The sequence below is a fragment of the Palaemon carinicauda genome, unplaced genomic scaffold (assembly GCF_036898095.1).
Source record: "Palaemon carinicauda isolate YSFRI2023 unplaced genomic scaffold, ASM3689809v2 scaffold400, whole genome shotgun sequence".
Lineage (NCBI taxonomy): Eukaryota > Metazoa > Arthropoda > Malacostraca > Decapoda > Palaemonidae > Palaemon > Palaemon carinicauda.
The window spans coordinates 57,779-65,378 of record NW_027171652.1 but is presented as its reverse complement, the minus strand read 5'-3'; the positions used below and the strand labels follow the sequence as shown (position 1 = coordinate 65,378).

General features: G+C 36.2%; 1 long non-coding RNA gene across 2 annotated transcripts; it reads right to left on the bottom strand.

The window, feature by feature from the left end:
• Positions 1 to 224: 224 nt before the first annotated feature.
• On the bottom strand, positions 225 to 5,401 carry LOC137636831 (uncharacterized). 2 transcript variants are annotated; one of them, XR_011043241.1, is made up of 4 exons: positions 5,275 to 5,401; positions 3,840 to 3,998; positions 3,013 to 3,348; positions 225 to 837 (listed from the first exon to the last, which is right to left on the bottom strand). It is a non-coding gene; the product is annotated as an uncharacterized lncRNA (long non-coding RNA). The 2 variants fall into 2 exon arrangements; XR_011043240.1 differs by having other exon boundaries at positions 5,248 to 5,395.
• Positions 5,402 to 7,600: the final 2,199 nt, after the last annotated feature.

The window sequence follows — 7,600 nt, the reverse complement described above, 5'->3', positions numbered from 1 at the left end:
CTATTACCACCAGACAAAATGAATAATTTTCTCTTTAGTTTGACAGAACATTGGACAAAACTTTACTAAACATCTAAGTTATCACTATTACTAAGATACTTTGACTTCCTTCAATGGCTTAACTCCTGTCACACCAGTTAAATTTAACATAAAGGTTTGGAATCTAGTCTCCATTTCACAAATTAAAAAAATCTAAAATGGGATTTTAGCAGAAATATTCAATACAAAAAAATATCTATTTACTCCACTTAAGACAATTCTAATACAGCATATTACTCATATTTAAAGGCAATCCTATTTCAACTCCTCTACAGGGGCAATCCTATTGAAATATATTACTCCTCTACAGAGTAACTCAATTCACAGCTTTCAACATTGACCCAAGATATAATTCATGAATAAACTTATAATGGTTCTGGCCCCATACCACCAAGTCATTAGTCTTCCCAATGATTTAGAAGACGAGTTACATAATGTTTGAAATTACTGTCCACATACTCCTCAACCTGAAAATTTTTTCAGATCAAAACAAACATATACTGTATACCAGAACCAAATCTCATAAGTCAAAATAGATAAAAACCACAATTGTTTCACTCTAACAGAGTTAAAATAGATAATAAAAACCACTAAGTTTCATGATTTTGGCAGTAAAAATGTAAAAATAACAAAATCCTTCACTGCAAAGGTTATAAAGATAACACCAAGATTTTATTTACATAAGTTAACGTTTAGATTATGTCCAAGGCCGAACTAGTAGGTGCAGCTGCTCCACAGGAGAATGTCGACTACTGGAACGTGGCCCCTTCAAAATACGAAATAGGGGAGCAAGCATACCTGAAAGATATGAGAAGATAATTAGATCACTTTATTATAAAGTTGATGTACACATGAACTACCACAGAAAAGCTACGATAAAAAAGTTCTGGTGATATTGAAGAACTTACACATCATGAATGGTAAACCTAACCTAACCTAACTTCCTTGACATAAGTCTTCAAAAGACCAAACAATCATATCTTTATGCTATAGAGATATTTTTCGTTAAGGAAAGGTGGACGCCAGAGAAATATCAAGTTAAAAAAGCAAACAGCTGGGTACAAAGATGTCTAATGATAAGGTTCACATTAATTACCATAGAAAAGTTTTGGTGATATTTAAGATTTTAAACAACATGAAACGGAAAAGACTTCCTTGACACAGTCCAAGCAATCACATCTCTAGGCTATTAAGAATTTACTTAAACGTAAGGTGGACACCATAGGAATAAACAGTTAAAAAAGGGGAACAGCTGGGCACAAAAACATCAAATAAAGTTCAAAGATGCAAGAGAGGATTGTACTGCAACCTGCATTCGGTAGCCTCAAGAAATCACTGGATTAAAATATTTTCTAGTACAACAGTATCTCCTTCCTGGATACACACTTCTACTCTAAATATTCTTCTTCTTTCGCACTTCTATCCCTATATTGAGGGGCTGGTTGCCTGAAACGTCCTCTCCAATGCCTTCTACCAAAGGCATCCTTTTCCACCAAACCTTTTCTTTCCATATCACCCTCAACCTTATCTCTCGCCGTCTAATTTTCTACCTCCCGATCGATCTCCTCACCCTAAAAGGTTCCTCCTAAGGCCTCACTCCCTCCCCACCTTCCATCCACAACACGTACCTACATCTCAGTGGGGACATACTGATCACCTCGGTGATCTTCACTACACCTGTCATTTTTACTTCATCATTTTACAATCTATCAAGCAGTGATATTTCCATAGTCCACCTCAGCATTCTCATCTCTCTCTCAAGCTTTGCTTACTATTTTCTTCTTAAGAGTCTTAAAGCCCACATTTCAAACCCATACATTAGCACTGGTCTTACTACTGTGCTATAGAATACTCTACAATTTTGACAATCAAAATACTTCATAAATATAATAGTTAACAAGCATGCTCTAATTTCCTGTCAATAAAAGATAGTATGCAGGCCATGGTTATGAAATACAAGCTAGAGTTAGGAAAATTTTGGGTGGATATTTTTAAGCAATAAATGCAGTGAATGTTGGATAACCATTTGAAAATGAAAATAATTTACATGCAACTATAATGAGAGAGAGAGAGAGAGAGAGAGAGAGAGAGAGAGAGAGAGAGAGAGAGAGAGAGAGAGAGAGAGAGAGAGAGAGATAAATGCAGTGAATGTTGGATAACCATTTGAAAATGAAAATAATTTACATGCAACTATAATGAGAGAGAGAGAGAGAGAGAGAGAGAGAGAGAGAGAGAGAGAGAGAGAGAGAGAGAGAGAGAGAGAGAGAGAGAGAGAGAGATAAATGCAGTGAATGTTGGATAACCATTTAATGAAAATAATTTACATGCAACTATAATGAGAGAGAGAGAGAGAGAGAGAGAGAGAGAGAGAGAGAGAGAGAGAGAGAGAGAGAGAGAGAGAGATGCAGTGAATGTTGGATAACCATTTGTTAATGAAAATAATTTACATGCAACTATAATGAGAGAGAGAGAGAGAGAGAGAGAGAGAGAGAGAGAGAGAGAGAGAGAGAGAGAGAGAGAGAGATGCAGTGAATGTTGGATAACCATTTGAAAATGAAAATAATTTACATGCAACTATAATGAGAGAGAGAGAGAGAGAGAGAGAGAGAGAGAGAGAGAGAGAGAGAGAGAGATGCAGTGAATGTTGGATAACCATTTGAAAATGAAAATAATTTACATGCAACTATAATGAGAGAGAGAGAGAGAGAGAGAGAGAGAGAGAGAGAGAGAGAGAGAGAGAGAGAGAGATGCAGTGAATGTTGGATAACCATTTGTTAATGAAAATAATTTACATGCAACTATAATGAGAGAGAGAGAGAGAGAGAGAGAGAGAGAGATAAATGCAGTGAATGTTGGATAACCATTTGTTAATGAAAATAATTTACATGCAACTATAATGAGAGAGAGAGAGAGAGAGAGAGAGAGAGAGAGAGAGAGAGAGAGAGAGAGAGAGAGAGAGAGAGACTCCTGTACCTTTGAAAATTGAGTCAAAATATGGAGAGCAGGCTGCTAAAACACATCAGTGGGGCCTCAAACTGAAGTCCTGCTACACGAAGAATGACATCACAACAGCGAACCAGTTCCCGTTGGCTTTTTAATTTCTCATGGCATTATCAGGGAGCAGTGTCAAAGCCATTGCTTTGGGCTGTGGCACCCTAGCAGTACCAGCTGAACTCGGCTGAGTCCCTGGTTAGGCTGGAGGAACGTAGAGAGTAGAGGTCCCCTTTTTTTTGTTTTGTTTCTTGTTGATGTCGGCTACCCCCCAAAATTGGGGGAAGTGCCTTTGGTATATGGATGGATATTTAACATCTGAAAATATAAAATTCAACCTATAGTGTTGGGTTCAGGAAAGTTACACGAACAAAATTATCAGTCAAGGCCAGCTGAAACCATGATGAAAAATTTAGGCACTGAAAAAATAATCTTATATAAGAATTACCTGGGATTCATGCTCTAACCTTTCTATTATTATTATCATTATTATTATTACTATCCAAGCTACAACCCCAATTGGAAAAGCAAGATGCTATAAGCCCAGGGGCTCCTATAGGAAAAATAGCCCAGTGAGGAAAGGAAATAAGGAAATAAATAAATGAAGAGAACAAATTAACAATAAATCATTCTAGAAAAAGTAATATCAAAAGAGATATGTCATATATAAACTATTAACGTCAAAAACAGATATGACATATATAAACTATAAAAAGACTCATGTCCGCCTGGTCAACAAAAAAGCATTTGCTCCAACTTTGATCTTTTTAAGTTCTACTAATTCAACAACAGACTAAAATAAAATATACCTGTATAAGAACATTTTTTTCCATGACGTATGTAAAACCGCTTCTTTCTGTGTGATGCAGGAGCTGGTAAATGAAGTAGATATCTTCTAGGAAGTAGTTTTTCTGATGCCTCTTCTGCCAATTTGCCCACTGCCTCATTTCCAGACACACCCACATGACCTGGAACCCAGTAAAACTTAAAACTTCCTTGCCTGCAGAACGACAAATATACAGCCACTCTAAAGTTTGAAACTAAAGGGTTCATAGGATTTAAAAACTGTCAATGCCTGCAACACACTACTTGCATCACTAAAAATGGTAAAATTTCCCCTTTTTCATTAATGCTACTTTATTCAGTAAAACTTAAACACAGAACGATAAATATACAGCCACTCTTAAAAAGTTTCAAACTAAAGGGTTCATAGGATTTAAAAACTGTCAATGCCTGCAACACACTACTTGCGTCACTAAAAATGGTAAAATTTCCATCTTTCATTAAGGCTACTTTTTACAGTAAAACTTAAAACTTCCTTGCCTGCAGAACGACAAATATACAGCCACTCTAAAGTTTGAAACTAAAGGGTTCATAGGATTTAAAAACTGTCAATGCCTGCAACACACTACTTGCATCACTAAAAATGGTAAAATTTCCCTTTCATTAAGGCTACTTTTTACAGTAAAACTTAAAACTTCCTTGCCTGCAGAACGACAAATATACAGCCACTCTAAAGTTTGAAACTAAAGGGTTCATAGGATTTAAAAACTGTCAATGCCTGCAACACACTACTTGCATCACTAAAAATGGTAAAATTTCCCTTTCATTAATGCTACTTTTTACAGTAAAACTTAAAACTTCCTTGCCTGCAGAATGACAAATATACAGCCACTCTTAAAAAGTTTAAAACTAAAGGGTTCATAGGATTTAAAAACTGTCAATGCCTGCAACACACTACTTGCATCACTAAAAATGGTAAAGTATCCCTCATTCATTAATGCTACTTTTTTCAAGAACAGTCAGGATACCATACAGCTCTGCTGTTAACCCTTTTACCCCCCAGGCTATTTAGAAATTTCCAAACCCTAACCCCCAGGGGGTTATTTTTTTCCCAAAACATTTTGCAGTAATTATTTTTAAATTGCTCTAAAATCGTTAATTTTTGTCATAGAGAGGTCAGGTTGGTCTCATTCTCTTGGAAAATACCTGAATTTTCTCAAAAAACTATCAATATGAAAAAAAAAAATTTTATAGCATTTTTTTTGCAAGGACGTACCGGTACGTCCATGGGGGTAAAGGGATGGCTTTTGTGAAACGTACCAGTACGTCCTTTGGGGGTAAAAGGGTTAAGATAGAGGATGCTAAAGGGAGTGTACATTTATAGCTCAAATGACAAAATTGGAAGTAATTTGAATTATTTCTAGCAATACAAACCTGGAACTCTTTACTGTGAAGGCTCACCTCTAGGTGGGTGGAAGACAAAAACCAACTGGCTGGCATCTGTCTCGGGACGGCCTCTGTTTTGCGATACCTTGAGGGATCCTGCACCATGTTATCCTCACAGGATAATGGCCTGGGAAATCATTGCTGAGAGAGAGAGAGAAAGAGAGAGAGAGAGAGAGAGAGAGAGAGAGAGAGAGAGAGAGAGAGAGAGAGAGAGAGAGAGAGAGAGAGAGAGAGAGAGAGAAAGAGAGAGAATGAATCAATTTCATCAATAATTCTATTTTCCATTCCAAAGGTCAAGCTATGAGTTTTATTTTAAGACATCTTATAAATACCAAATATAAAGGGAGTTACTTTAACATCCCACTAACACATACCATATCAGGTCAACAATTGCATAATGACTGCAAACTAAAGTTAATTAAACAAATAAAAGGAATTACAGGTCCTCTTGTTAAATTTTGACCTAGGGTAGGCTTAACCTGACTTACAGGCCTAAAATTTCCAGATACAAAACTCAAAAAAATAGTAAAGTTTCATAGGAAATATTTTAACCATACAAACCGGAGACCTTTAATAAGAGTATGACTTTGGCACAGCTGGAAATGGCCGCTAAGCATTCAATGAGGTCAACACGCCCGGCTGTCAGGTCCCCTGCCCACCTAATAGGTAGAACTACTTTCACTTTGACCTTTAACCTGGGACTTAACCCTTTTACCTCTGGGCTATTAACCCTTAACCCACATGGGGTTATTTTTATCCCATCACATTTTACAGTATACTTTTTTAAATTGCTCTAACAGGCTTAATTTTTGTCTTAGAGAGGTCAGGTTGGTCTCATTCTCTTGGAAAATGCCTGAATTTTCTCAAAGAATTATCAAAAATATGAAAAAAAAAAAATTTGTATGGCATTTTTTTGCAAGGACGTACCGGTACGTCCATGGGGGTAAAGGGATGAGTTTTGTGAAACGTACCAGTATGTCCTTTGGGGGTAAAAGGGTTAAAGAGTGGAATAAATACATAAGGCTGGGAGGAACGTAGAGAGTAGAGGTCCCCTTTTTTTGCTTTGTTTCATTTGTTGATGTCGGCTACCCCCCAAAAAATTGGGGGAAGTGCCTTGGTAGATGTATGTATGTATAAAAATCATTGAAGTTTCCACGTAAGTTTATGCAATATATAATGCCAAAAGAATAAAAGAAGTTATTATTATTATTATTACTAGCCAAGCTACAACCCTAGTTGGAAAAGCATGATGCTATAAGCCCAAGGGCTCCAAAAGGGAAAAATAGCCCAAATAAGAAAGGAAAAAGGAAATAAATAAACTCCAAGAGAAGTAATAACAATCAAAATAAAACATTTTAGGATAATTAACAACATTAAATTAGATCTATCTTATATAAACAATAACAACTTCATAAAAACAAGAGGAAGAGAAACCACAAAGAAAGAACATGCCCATTAAAGGAGACTTATCCTAAGGGGAGTGGAAATCCCTGCATGACCAATCTGACTGCTTTACTGACCCAGGAAATGTCAATGTACTTTGGTCCTGAAGAGAAGTGAAAGTCATGATTCCTGTTCAACATCCTAACTAAAGATGTTAGGCTAGGCCTCCCTTAGGGATTATCATTATTATTATTATTATTATTATTACCTGCTAAGCTACAACCCTAGTTGGAAAAGCAGGATGCTATAAGCCAAGGGGCTCTAACTGGGAAAATAGCCCAGTGAGGAAAGGAAAAAAGGAAATATAAAATAATTAAGAACAGTAACATTAAAATAAATATTTCCTATATATATTATAAAAACTTTTAACTAGTGGAAGTGAAATGAGATAGAATAGTATGCCTGAGTGTACCCTCAAGCAAGAGAACTCTTAACCCAAGACAGTGGAAGACCATGATACGACCCTAGTTGGATAAGCAAGATGCTATTAGCCGAAGGGCTCAAACATGGAAAAATACCCCAGTAAGGAAAAGAAATGAGATAAATCAACTAAAATAGTATTGAATTGAAATAAAATATACTGTATTAAAAACAGTAACAGCATTAAAATAGATCTTTCTTATATAAACTATAGAAAGAAACTCAAGTCAGCCTGTTCAACATAAAAATGCAAAAATGCTGCAAGTTTGAACTTTTAAAAGTTCCACCAATTCAACTACCTGATTAGGAATATCATTCCAAAGCTGGAATAAAACTTCTAGAATACTGTGTAATAGTGGATAGCCTTACGAGAATCTAAATTGGTTTTTCCCAAAGTGGGCAGTGGATTGACATTGTGAGCGGTGAGGCAAAAGTTGTGTCTGGGCGCGATAGTCGCAATAAGAGCCTTTAAGAAATA